At 34.3% G+C, this 14,653-nt stretch overlaps 1 long non-coding RNA gene across 1 annotated transcript; it reads left to right on the top strand.

Annotated features, from left to right (window-relative positions):
- Positions 1–3,367: 3,367 nt before the first annotated feature.
- Positions 3,368–13,444, top strand: LOC135157703 (uncharacterized). Its single transcript, XR_010296676.1, has 4 exons — positions 3,368–3,834; positions 4,444–4,626; positions 5,263–5,380; positions 6,955–13,444. It is a non-coding gene; the product is annotated as an uncharacterized LOC135157703 (long non-coding RNA).
- Positions 13,445–14,653: the final 1,209 nt, after the last annotated feature.

The following is a 14,653-nucleotide window of genomic DNA, read 5'->3' as shown; positions in this document are numbered from 1 at the left end:
GCGAAACTTAAAAATGTCATAACTTTCTTATTTTACATCCGATTTTGATGAAATTTTCAGTTATGCTAGTTTGATTTTTCTCTACTTATTCAAATCAACGTTTATCTCGGGTGGACTTGACCTTCAATAAGCTAACCATTTTTTCATAAATAGTAAACAAAGCAGGATTACACATATGTTATAAACTTCGGCATTTATTGCCATGTCAGAAATGAAAGTTAGCATTTCAAATAGTCGCGAAACAAATCCTCATTAAAAGGATGATCCGGGCTGAAAATATTTATATCTAAATTAATAGTTAAATTCACTGAGCAAAATGCTGAAAATTTCATCAAAATCGGATAACAAAGAACAAAGTTTTATCAATATTTTGTGAAAACAGTTACATGCACATCGTCATGAATATTCATTAGGTGGGCTGATGTCACATCCTCAATCCCCTTTTCTTATGTTATTACATGAAATCATGTTTCATTTTTTCATACATGTGTAAATGATGTGTCTCCATTATGATGAAATAAGTTGCGGCAGTAAATATCTAATGCACTTAATCAGTTGTCAATCCAATTGTTTTAGTTCTTGGTAGAAATTTTTTGAATAAACCTAATTTCATATCATGAAATACCAAAGAACAAGTGGGATAGGACATCATCAGCCCACCTAATGAATATTCATAAAGACATGCCTAGAACTATTTCACCGGCAAAATGCAAATCTTTAACTCTTAACATGCCATACACACTACTAACCCAACGCCACAGTGCTAATCCGATGCTAATTCCCTGTGCCAGCCACAAAACCCCCCTGTGCCACATTGATTTTGGGATCGCGAGTCGTATTCACTCCTTTCAAAAGTCATGATTACAATTGCTTGTAACTCTCTAACGATTAGTTTATCCACAAACTATTGTGTAGTAAAGTTGTAGGAAATTTCATTACCCTTAATAATGGTGTCCTCTTTATATGGATTGGTTATTATCTTTACCGCTAAAATATGAGTTCCCAGGTAAAAAAACCAGTTGAAACCAGTTGAAATTTTAACTGGTTTCAACTGGTACCAGTTGAAACCAATTGGCACAACTGGTAAACTCCCACCATACCAGTATATTCCAGTTGAAACCCATTGTCCCAACTGGACATGCTGAAAACATACAAGTTTATTCCAGTTGAAACCAATTAATTATACTGGTATAAATTAGTACACCAGTTAATACCAGTTAAAACCTATAGGCCTTGCTGGTTTATCTACCAATAGATTCCAGTTTAAAACCCATTAGCCAAACTGGACCATTTGATGCCAGTTGGAACCCATAGAAACCCAATGGGTGTATATACCAGTTAATGCCACATTAAACCCATAAACCATACTGGTGTATCATTAAACCAATTGATACCAGTTAGAACCAGCATGCATTACTGGTATACCTACCAGTTGATTCCAGTTAAAACCCATAAACCAAACTGGAACAGATTATACCAGTTAGAACCCATAGCCTCCCATGACCCACGTGAAACCCATTAACCATACTGGAATTTCAAACCAATTGATACCAGTTAGAACCAGCATACATTACTGGTATACTACCAGTTGATTCCAGTTAAAACCCATAAACCAAACTGGAACATTTTACCAGTTGGAACCCATAGACCTCGCATAACCCACTTGAAACCCATTAACCATACTGGAATATCAAACCAATTGATACCAGTTAAAATCAACATACATTACTGGTATACTACCAGTTGATTCCAGTTAAAACCCATAAACCAAACTGGAACATATTTTACCAGTTAGAACCCATAGACCTCCCATAACCCACTTGAAACCCATTTACCATACTGGAATATCAAACCAATTGATACCAGTTAGAACCAATAGGCATTACCGGTATATATCTACCAGCTGATTTCAGTTAAAACCCATAAACCAAACTGGAACAGATTATACCAGTTGGAACCCATAGGCCACCCATAACCCACTTGACACCCATAAACCATACTGGAATATCAAACCAAATGATACCAGTTAGAACCAATAGGACTTACCAGTTGATTCTAGTAAAAACCCGTATATACATATACATATATATATTATATATATGTATGTATATAAGAGGCATAGTGGTATTGCATTGTACTTATTTCCAACAGAGTTTATATATATATATATAAGAACTATGTTTTCATACCTTTGTTGTTTTATTTGTCGCTTCTCTTAAACTGTAACTGACTTTTGAAATATTTTTGTAAATTGTTGATATCTGCAGTAATCATTCAAATTTCTTATCCGACAAGTCACTGGCTCAATAAAGCTGTAACCCGCTTTACATTAATATTTATATTTTTGTAAAGATCATCTTACTTCAACGTCCTCTTATCTTTGTTTTTAATTCATTTTGAGATAATTCTTTATGATTATCATTCGTGACTGTGTTTCCTATAACTATTATTATTACCATCAACACAGCGTTACTTTTCTTTAAAAAAAGCAAGTATTATTTCATACAATCCACTCTTTAATCTACATGTATTGTTATTCATTCAACATTGGTTAAATTTATATTTATGTGAAAATGTTCATTATGTTTAAGGTTTAACATTTAGCCTACTCCCAACCTTTGTCCGTTCCTGCTTTTGACATTACTCCCCCCCCCTGTATTCTTTTCTTTTTGTATCCCCTTTCCAATATTATACATTAGTATACTTTGTTATTTTTTGTTGCTTGTTTGTTTACTGAAATTTTGCTCTGTACAAATTCATGTAATTCAGCCTTTTACCACAATAAATGCCATTTATCCATCCATCCTATATATTGTTGTGATTAAAACAGCTCGATTGAGGATAAGAGGAAAAAATATCTACATAATAACTAACTTAATTATTCTTTATGTTAATTTTAATATTTCTACCTTGAAAAGTTTCATTAAAGTATGTGGTTCGATATTACCATATAACTTAAATCGAAACATGTTATTCTCAGTGAAATTTTCTAGTTTACATTAAAAAAATTGTTACCCTAGATATTTGTTGCGAGAAAAAATATTTCTTCCTGTTTAATCCCTTTTTTTCTAATATAAGTTAAAGGGGACTATTTTACACTATTTTTACAAATCATATAAAAATTAGTGTATTTTTTTTTTTAACTCACTGATATTAAAAAAATATTTTTGCAGGTGAATAGAATAGCTATTTTTTCTATTTATAATGCGCATATTTATTGCTAGTTTACAACCTTGCCATGTTAGCAAGGCTATCTTTATATTTCAAAGAAAAAGAAATAAATAAAATAGAAGTAAAGAACAAATATTAAGCTAATTTATTCTTAATCTTTCAAAGAAAAAAAAAGCTCCAAAAGCAGTGGCAAAAATCGTCATTTCTTGACTGGTTGCCAACCAAAACCGAACAAGAAGAAATTTTTATGTCAAGAAGTTCGTATATCTATTTAAAAACTTCTTTCTTGCTTTAGACCCCCCCCCCCTTTCATTATTCCTATTCCTGACTCAGCAGATCTTCCTTCAATCACCGGGCGCGGGCGGGCCTGCGCATGCACACTGAGTGCCACTGATCGCTATCGTCCGTATAATTATGCAAATTAACCAGCCGCCAAACGCAAACCGCCAATTTATGCCCGCCAATTGCAATTTGAAAAAGCCATCTTCGCCGTGCCGTTAACATTTACACAGCACAGTTTTATCGAGTGCGATAAAGAAGGGTAAACTAAAGAAGGCCGTTTTAATAATATCAATTCAACAATTTTAATTCAACCACTGAAATCACACGGACCAGATTTGGACAATGACTTGAAAGCTAAGACATTCGCAGTAGGCTCTACAAGTAAGTTAACAATTTTATATGATTTTCTTTTCGTAGTTTGTTAAATGGCGCGGCTCGCAGCTAGCTGTAGAGTCGGATCGTCAGGACATCCTGACCGCGACGACGGGCGTGGATGTGTGGCTGCATGCCGCTCCAAGTCTGCGCACAAACATCATATTGACCTTACGATTTGTGTTGAGATTTCACATGAATTTTTTATTTCACAAAATCTTTCAGTTGATAATGTTCCATATATTGTTATAAGTAAGTACCGTATGCAAAATAAATCTATTTAGAAAATGAGAGAGATATGTCTTATTATGTGATCGAATGTGAAACTGATTTTCTTGGAAAAAATCTGAGACTCAGCCATGCAGTTATGATTTTCAATTTCAGATTTAACATTATGATACTGATAGTGGCAGTGGCCAGTGCCTTGTGTCTGCGCACCAATCACTTTACACACGATTTGAGGATTTTGATGAGAATCACATGAAATGCCGATTTGAGGATTTTGATGAGAATCGCATGAAATGCCGAAAATCGAAATTCATTATTTTTTCCACCATTTTAAGAGTCAGATTTTTTCATGAATAGCTGTTTATCACTTTTTGACTGTGTGTATTTCAGGAGAGAGGGAGACCCAAAACCACCTGGAGTCATACTGAGGAGATGAAGTCAGTGAACATGACCTGGGGGGGGGGGGGCCGCTGGGGTACCGGTAGTTTCCAGAAGAAGCCCAGCTCAGAAACGCCAGGAGTGGAGATCCGAATATTTCGTTGCTGCCCTCCATGCGAGGAGGCTGTAAGTTAGGTAATTCAGATGTCAAGTTTTCTTTTGGGGTCTTTGTTGGAAAAGAGATGGCGATTTCATGGTTTTAAAGATGTAAAATATGAAATTCTAGCACTTTTTTAGGCCTAATAATTTTTTTTTGAGGAGCGTGATATTTTTGTACATAATGACCCAAGCCTAGTTTCACCACAGATTAATTAATAGCTACACAGCTGTTGTATTTACAATTTTAATAAAAATCTACAATTTAACATTTTATAAATATAAAATTGAGTGTGTCTAGGAAAGCAAATTCTGAGGAGCTCGATTGAGCTCCTCAAAAACATAAGGAGAGCCATTTATTGAGCTCCATGGAATTGACATGAAGGACTGATCTCTGCGACATCGATTTCAGAAGTATTCCCAAGACCAAGTGAACTTACTCATTTTTTAAATAAATATGATGATGTGCTGTTTATCATCATAGTTGAATCATTGATTCACAATCCCATGTATTTTTCTTAATGTGCAATGGAATTTTACAACACTCTGTAGTAACCCTTGCCCGCCTTAGGTGTAGACATGTATTGCTATTCACTGTATATACGTATTTGTTATTCACTGTTGTTCACTGTACTGATTATTCTTCTCTCCATTGTTTAAAAAAAAATTCTTCAGGTACATCGCATCTACCAGCAAAGAACGTGTGCCAGTACAGGAAAGGAATGTACCTGTCGCACGTGAACTCTTCAGAGGCAGTGAGGACAACAAGATCTGCAAGCAAGTGATCCTTTTTGTAAGAAAATTTCCAATTTGTACATTTTACAATTAATTTTTTTTAAGCCTTTGTACACATTTAGAGTATCAAGGCTTACAAAATGTAAAAATTAAATGTTTGCCCAAAATCATTATGGGAAAGGTGGATTTCTGAGGGAAATCCATCTTTGTTTACACAGTTGTACGACCAAACTTATAGGAGGCTTGTCTTGGCTCCGTGATGAAAATACAATGTAAAAATGATAAAATTATCTTCATGGAGTCCTCTAGGCTAGCCAGTGACATGGGCCCATGCCCATCAATTTTAATTCATGCTTTTGCATAACCAACTGGCATGAATTTGGAACTGGAAGTATAATTTCAGATTAAATCTGGAGGCTGGGGTAATTTTTTATCTTTGAAATTAAATTGGTTCTCATTGTTTTTTTACCTCCGACTTACCAGTATGTGTGGGGGTACCGTAGAAGTAGAATTAAAGGGATGGTCCAGGCTGGAAACATGTCTCAATAAATGGAGTAAAATTCACAGAGCAAAATGCTGAAAACTTGATCAAAATCGGATAACTAGTTAAGGTTTTGAATTTTAAAGATTTGCATTATTCCGGTGAAATAGTTCTAGGCATGTCTTTATGAATATTCATTAGGTTGGCTGATGATGTCATATCCCCAATTGCCCTTTTGTATTTTATTATATGAGGTAAGGTTTATTAAAATATTTTCAACCAAGAACTATTGGCAATTGGATTGACAACTGATTAGGTGCATTAGTTATTGACGCAACTTATTTCATTACAATGGAGACGCATCATTTACACATGTATGAAAAAATTAAACATTTATGATTTCATCTAGTAACATAAAAAAAGGAAAGTGGAGATGTGACATCAGCCCACCTAATGAATATTCATGACGAAGTGCATACAACTGTTTTCACAAAATATTGATAAACTTTAAAATTCAATAACTTGTTATCCTATTTTGATGAAATTTTCATCATTTTGCTCTGTGAATTTTACTCTTATTATTTAGACGTAAATATTTTCGGCCCGGACCATCCCTTTAATCCTCGGATAAAATTTTGTATTTCAATTTTTTTTTGTGCTTAGTCTTGCGTTTTTAAACATGTTCTGGGAACTGTTTTTTGAAAGTTGTCAGCATTAACAAGTTGTCTTTTTCCGACAGTTATCAAAAGCAATGATTTCACTGAAATAGTCGGCACTGAAATACCCATCAGATGTTAGCAGATAATGTGCAACATAGACTCCAAGATACATATATGCAAACGTACATAGTCTAAGTCTTTATTATTAAAATAAATGTATAGGTATAAGGTCGAGGCAATTTCATCTCTGTGATGTCAATTTCAGAAGTATTCCCAAGACCATGTGAACTTAATTTACATGTTGTAATAAAAATGATGATGTGCTGTCTATCATTTATAATTGAATCATTAAAATATGGAACTTGGAAGAAGTTTCACTATCCCAGGTATTTTCTTTATGTGCAGATATAATTTTACACCACTGAAATTTTGTATTACGGTATTCACTCTACTTATTATTTTTCATTCCATTGTTTTTTTTCTAATCTTCAGATACATCGCACCTACCAGCAAAGATCAAGTGCCACTACAGGAAAGGAAGGTACCCGTCTCGCGTTTATTCTTCAGCCAGTGAGGGCCCCAAGATCTCAATAAATAATAATTAAAAAGACTCCTTTATCATTCCTTTAAAAATAGTACATATTATTTATTGAAGGTAAATGCTTAGATGCATTATATTCAAATTTTGTCCCCAAGCTAGCTTGTAAAAATTGGATTGACTACATATTTACTGTGTAAGTTAATGATCTTTGTTGACACATAATACAAGAATTATACACAGCATGTTACAGTTTGTAACAATTTTCTTTCATTAAATTCCTAGTTTTGATACCATACAGATATGTTTTTTGTGACTTTTGTCATTCTCTGATGTTATTTTTGTACAGATTTAAAGAGACTGAGGGATTGATTTACTAGAGCAAGTTTACAGTCCAATCCTGTTATATTGTGCATGTGGAAAGTAACAGGTTTCAATTCCATGCGAAAATTTTTCCTTGATTCATTTCATCAGTCCTATGTGCAAGGATAATCATTTCACTTGTCCATGCACATTGTTATAACAGGAGTGGACATTCAATGTAAAGATAATTGAAGATAATTAATTGAAATAACCGCCTGAGGGGGGGGGGTGTTGGTACCAATATTATAATGTGTGTGTGCGCAAAGAAAACGAAGGAGTGATTATACGAGAAGAGTGAAAGATCAGTAATGTACATATCCACATGATTCATTTTTGTTTATGCTATACATTGCAGGGTGTTTCTAACTGGTACCACTTGACAATTTGTGTTTCCAACTGGTCCTAACTGGTGCTTCCAACTTGTTCTAACTGGCACCAGTTGACAACTGGTGTTTCCAAATGGTTTTAACTGGCACCAGTTGACAACTCATGTTTCCAACTGGTCCTAACTGGCACCAGTTGACAATTGGTGTTTCCAACTGGTTTTAACTGGCACCAGTTGACAACTCATGCTTCCAACTGGTCCTAACTGGCACAAGTTGACAATTGCTGTTTCCAACTGGTTTGAACTGGCACCAGTTGACAACTTGTGTTTCCAACTGGTCCTAACTGGCACCAGTTGACAATTGGTGTTTCCAACTGGTTTTAACTGGCACCAGTTGACAACTCATGTTTCCAACTGGTCCTAACTGGTACCAGTTAGGACCAGTTGCCAACTGGTATTTCCAACTGGTACCAGTTACAATTTGTCAACTGGATTCCAGTTGATTCCAGTATTCCAATTTCCATATTGAATCCAGTTCGCTAACTGGAATCAACTGGTACCAGTACCAGTTGGATGAACTGGTCCTTAACTGGTTTTTTGACCTGGGTTGTATCAAGTAGTTCCATTTTGTGGAGTGTTTTGTATGGATAAAAAAACCTTGGTCTCTTCCCTCTCGGAGGCGGAGCCATATCTTGTGAAAAATGTAGAAATACTCGAAAAAGTCGAATGTAAACCGCGTAAGTTGATCTGTCAGAAAGCAGAGTTCGCACTGCACACAATAGTGCTAATTACGGCGTGCATGCGATGCGCAATACAACGCAAAACGGTGTAACAATGATTGTAATTCCGAATGTGCGCAGTCATGCACGAAGCAGGCGAGGGTAGGAAACAATGCAAGCACAAAGCAATCAATAGTAGGCGTGCGAGCACGAGTGTGGCATGTTATAGTAGGATACGTAGCGTGCACGAAGCACTCAATGAGTTAATATTCAATAACTTCGTTATTTGTTATCCGATTTTTATCAAACTTTCAGCATTTTGCTTTGTGAATTTTACTCTATGTATTGATATGTAAATATCTCCAGCCTGGACCATCCCTTCATAAGGTAAACTCTTTGGTAAAAATTATTTATTTGTAAAAGAAAAGCAAGATCTGCAAAGATATCGTTTTCTTAATATCTTTTGATTTTTGGCCTCAGTGCATATCATTTCTCTATAAATTAGCTAAATCGAAGTCCTGGTTAAAAGACAATTTTAGATGTTTCTCAGTCTTCTCATGCTCATCTATTCTCATATTCGTCACATCTTTTCATATTTCCACAATACTTTTACTTGCCTCATACCAGCGCTGGTGCTCACACGCATTATTCATATATTCTGTACTCTTATGGGGTGTTGCAAGAAACTTGCAATTGATCGCAAGTCAATTTCAGGTCCCAAAATCAATTAAAATTCATGCATTTCATTGCAAATTTGCAACTGACTGATGGCCTGCTTCTTGCATCAACAAGTATAAATTGATTTGCTTTAGTTTAAATTGATCTATTACTTGTAAATTTGCATCATAAATTTGCAATTGATCGCAAATATTTTCTTGCAACACCCCAACATTAATATCAAGGCATCTATGAATTTGACATACATCAAGTAACAGAAGCATCACCAGGCTTAAAATTATAAAATGAATGAATGTAAGTCATTATAATAAGCTTAAGATACAGTACATAAAGCACTCAAGAAATACATGTGCATATAAAGTGCTGTTGTAACTGTATTGAAGAAAAAATCAACCAAATACACTGAGATGTGAAGCAAATCTAGTCGTCAATATCCTTCATAAAACTCTTAGATTAAGAAAGACAAAAGTCATGTTATCTGTATGGGTAACAAATACTCTACTCCACAAAACTATTCAAATAATAGTTTAAATTAAACTCCATATATCTCATACCATAAGGAAGACCAAACAATTTAGATTAGAAGGCCATACCCCGATGTGTACAAGACAACCTTTTACTTGAGGTGGAGTGGGCCTGTTTCTATAAAATATATGTACATAAACGAAAGAGCAATCAAAAGAAACAAACGTACTAGCAAAATGGTGCTATATATATTTTGTTAAGGAGAACAAATCAGCAAAATAAAGCAAATGAATACTCTGTGAAACTCCTAAAAACAAAACTAGACAAAAGCATTATCATATACGACATAAAATTCTTAGAATACAAAAAAAAATTCATATACCTGACTTACATGTATTAAAATACAATAATATGGCAAGTCAACTATATATTGTTGTTTGTGGGTGGGGGTGGGACGCAAAGCAAAATCCTCGACCACTAAGCCAAAACCCAATCCTGATACATTCAGAAACCTGAAATTGATGATTGCACAAACATGAATATCCAAAACATTTCTGGGGTGATTCCATACGTGTCGTACGGGACATTTAGAGAACATTTGACAGTTTTTTTACAAGAAAAACAAAAAATATTCCAGTAACTAAAGGTGATCATCAAGTACTACCAGAGTGTTAGAAAAACCAAGACTTAACATGACTTGAATTCACATCCTGTATAATAGAGATTTAAAATAGTAATGTGTCGTACGGACGCAGAAAAGGTGGCTTTTTTCGAAACCTCAAGTTTGTACTCTAAAGTCTGTGAGTTGGTCAGATAATTTTCAAAGAAACTGAACTCAAATTGATATTCAATTACCCAAAAACAAACACATCTATGAAAGAAAGCAAAATAAAACATTCATGAATAAATAAAGCAAATTAACATTTTCGAGAACATTGTGGCGTACGGGACACTCAAAATGTGTCGTACGGGACATCTCTAAATTGAAGCCAAACTTTCTTACTTTATGTCTCTTTGACTTTTTCAATCATTTTATTTGGCTGATGATAATGATAGTCCTATCAAAATAAAGACATTCATTATGTTAGAAACCGCAATTGGCTGAATATTTCTGTCAATATATCATAAACAAAATAATGTGTCGTACGGGACACTTGTGTGTCGTACAGGGCACTTCTGTGTCGTACGGGACACTTGTGTGTCGTACAGGCACTTGCGTGTTGTACTGGACAGTCTGAATAAAATAATGAACTTTAATCAATCAGAAGGGGAGCATTGCCCCTAAATTCTTCCTTTTTAATGAAAAGTCGTTTAATAAGTAGTCATTCAAGACAATATAATTACTAGTAAGTTACCTCAATATATACAATCGGGAGCAATATGTTATCATTTTTTTCACGATGGGAAATGCACAAGGTTTCGCAGCATTTTTACGAGCTGTAAAACTTGAGGTTTTGTGTGAAGTTATATTTCAGTGAATTAATTGATGATTTCCAATACACTATTTAAACAATTTAAACCCAATGAATGAAACTGTTTGTGTAAATTATGGGGCTAAAATGTTATAATTTTTCATATAAAATGTATATATACACGATCTATGTCACAACTGTCACTTGTAATTCCACAAAATATTTTTTTCTAAAGAAATACGGTTCTACTTTTTCAAACCTTTCTGCATTTCATGAAAACATATGGTTTGTCTTATTTTCCAGATTTTTTTTGAACAACATGGTTTGTCTTATTTTCCAGATTTTTTTTACAACTTGAAAAAAGTACGGAGTTTCAGTACTGTATATAAACAAATTGGTGATCATCAAGGGAAGTCCAAATAGTTGATTGATATGTATTTTTTTTTTACATCTTATAATAATTCCACATTAGCATGCAAGAGGAAGTCATCTTCCAGGCTAGGGTGAATCAATTATAAAGGTTTTCTTTTCATGCTCAGTGACAGAGAAATTAACCTGCTCTGACCAGTGAAAATCACCAGTTTAGCTGAAGGGATTCACAAAAGAATACACCTACATGAAATCAATTAAAATGGTTAGAATCACCTCTTTCATGATTGATTGATTGAATGGTTTATTTATTTCAAATATTCACTGAAAATAGCAGCCAAAGGCTGAATTACATTCAGTTTACAGATGGCATATACAGACATATACAAAAATATACAACTTAGAATAAAATACGCAAATATCAAAATGAAATTATATTACAAAATAATTATACATAAATATGAAAGTAATTGACATACCCAGCATATGAGTTGGAAGACTCAGAGGTAGAATGAAGTACATGCAGTGAGAACATTGTTAGAAAGAAAGACAAAATGAAATAAGAGGAAGAGAGGGGGAGAGACAGGAACAGAGTTAAAGAGATTTGGTATTTAACAAAGATGGAAAAAAAATTATCGGAAATAGTAATCATAATGCAACAAATGAAAAACTAAGGAAGAAACAGATCATATTGGGATGCATGTCCCCCTTCTTAAACGCTTTTTGTCTAGCATTTATTAGTGTTTTGATGTATGGCGTCATCCAGCATACACGTTTACCTCGATGTATTTCGTCTCTCTTTGTGGCAGTGATCTACTATTCACAACCGGACAATGAAGTTGCTACTCAATTCATGTTCTATGGAGATAAAAAAAGTATTTTTCAGTTCACTTTATGTCAAATCAATTTCTTGAATTAAAATAGACCTACTATTTATAGTTTCTGAATCCAAATCCTGCAATTAAATGCATTATATATTATGTGTCGTAAGGGACAACTTTTAATAGGACAATTATTGAAAAATAAAGGACAGTGATTAGATCCTTATGGGATAAATCGATCACCCATGGGTCAAAGAAAGAGAAACTGATATTGTGAAATTGCATCATCAAAAATAAAATTGTAGGATAAAATTTTGCACTTTTATGTGTCGTACGGGACATTGCCAAAAATAGGTTCGGAAAAATCAGGGCTGCCCCTATTATGGATCATGAAAATGTTGTAGATATTATTTGGAACCATCAATGATACATTATTCCATTGACCTGCAATATTTTCAATCTTCTCGTGCTTTGCCAATAATTGTTTCAGGCAGTATTTGTACTTGACTATTTAATTAGCAAAATTATTGAAAATTGAAAATTCCATTGTTCCTCCCCCAAAAAATATATCTGATTTCACTTTTGGTTAAAACTCGTAATTTTCATAAAATTTAGGTATCATAGTAAAATATTACACTACTTATGACTTATTGAAAGCATGTTGAAATTTATGATATTTTTGAAGTTCTAGTGTGGAATCGCCCTATGGATCTATATAGCCAAAATAATAACAGTTCCATGTCTTCTGACTCCATAATTACCAGAGGAATACTATATGTTGGATATATACAAATTTGATCAATAAAACTGTAAAAGAGATATTCTAATAAAAAACTTTTGATTTGAGATCCAACGCGCAATGTTCACTTTCCAACAATGAGCAGCTCGCCACCAACAGGAGATAGGTACCAGTGACGCCCTGGAATAGACCGGTTTACTAATATAGTCAAATTTATGGATGTTTCTTCCATCGGGGCCTAGTAACGAGTTATTCTATTAACCTGTACCTATTAATGGTATTTCAATACTTGGAATCCACTTTGCATATATTAGTTGTTGCTATTTTCGGCAAATATCAGGCAAGCTTTCCGGTTGTTAGAAGCAACCTTTGTTAAACTGGTATGCATAAAATCTGAATATGTTAGTAAACCGGTCTATTGATCCTTGTTTAATTCATATAAAATTAGAATGCATATAATTAGAAATGTTTATTTTGCAGGTTTTATTCTTGCCTGCATTCTTTTGCGAAAAAAGTCATGAAATGATCAGCGCGATGTTTTTGTTTAAAAAATCCCCCCAAAAATAAAAGTGAAAAAAATCCTCAAAGTCACAAATGGCTTTTTAGGTATAACATTAAGCATAACTCCCAGACAGTTTTATGACCACTTTATTTTAGTAATCTGAAGACTTTTAATACAAGAACAAAGTCTGATATAGCAGTAGCTTCTGGAATTAAGGTGTAACATGGCCTAATAATGTAGCCTGGCCTTGTAATGTGAGCTAGCATTAAATAATAACTTGGCTTAAAATTGAAACAACTTATAGTGTAACCGGGCCTTACAATATAACCTGAAATTAAAAAGTAATCTAGCTTTGTTAATAGACTTTAAAGTTTGAAACCCGTGCTTATTGGGTAACCTGGCCTAATAGTTTACCTGCAAAGAGTTATCTTCTTAAAACAGTAACCTTGCTTTAAACCTGGCTTTAAAATATATCCTGATCTTTTAGTGTAATCTGGGCCTAGTTGCCTGATAGTGTGATACCTGTGCTTATTGTGTAACCTTGCCTTATAATGTAACCTGCAATTTCAAAGTCATGTGGCTTCCATAGACTTTTAAGTGTGATTCATGTGCTTATTGTGTAACCTGGCCTAATAATTCAACCTGCTTTTAATAAAGAGTTACCTTCTTTAAAGCATAACCAGGCTTTAGAGTTTAACCTGGCTTTAGAATGTATCCTGATCTATAAGTGTAATCTGGGCCTACTTGCGTGCAGTATAAAAGAAACACCGCATTGGTCAGATCATGCTGAGAGGACTCGCACTACTGCGTACGGTATTGGTAACGTGGGGGGTGTTTCACAAAGATTTATATATCACTTAAATCGCACTTAAATCCTGACGCGTATCTGAAATGCAACGCGCAATCTAATTCATCAATACGCAAAAGTGCGCGTCCTCTTTGCATGATCTGACTAATGCGCAATGCGGTCATGGCTTTTATACCGCGCAAAACTAGGCATTTAAGTGCGACTCTAAGTCATAATTAAATCTTTTTGAAGTAATCTGGCTTTGATAGGCTTTAAAGTGTGATACCTGTGCTTATTGTGTAACCTGGCCTTATAATTTAACCTGCAAAGAGTTAACTTCTTAAAACAGTAACATTGCTTTAAACCTGGCTTTAAAATATATCCTGATCTTTTAGTGTAATCTGGGCCTAGTTGCCTGATAGTGTGATACCTGTGCTTATTGTGTAACCTTGCCTTATAATGTAACCTGCAAT

This window comes from Lytechinus pictus, unplaced genomic scaffold (assembly GCF_037042905.1).
Source record: "Lytechinus pictus isolate F3 Inbred unplaced genomic scaffold, Lp3.0 scaffold_19, whole genome shotgun sequence".
Lineage (NCBI taxonomy): Eukaryota > Metazoa > Echinodermata > Echinoidea > Temnopleuroida > Toxopneustidae > Lytechinus > Lytechinus pictus.
The sequence above is the reverse complement of the archived record's forward strand: the minus strand, read 5'-3'. Positions and strand labels throughout refer to the sequence as shown.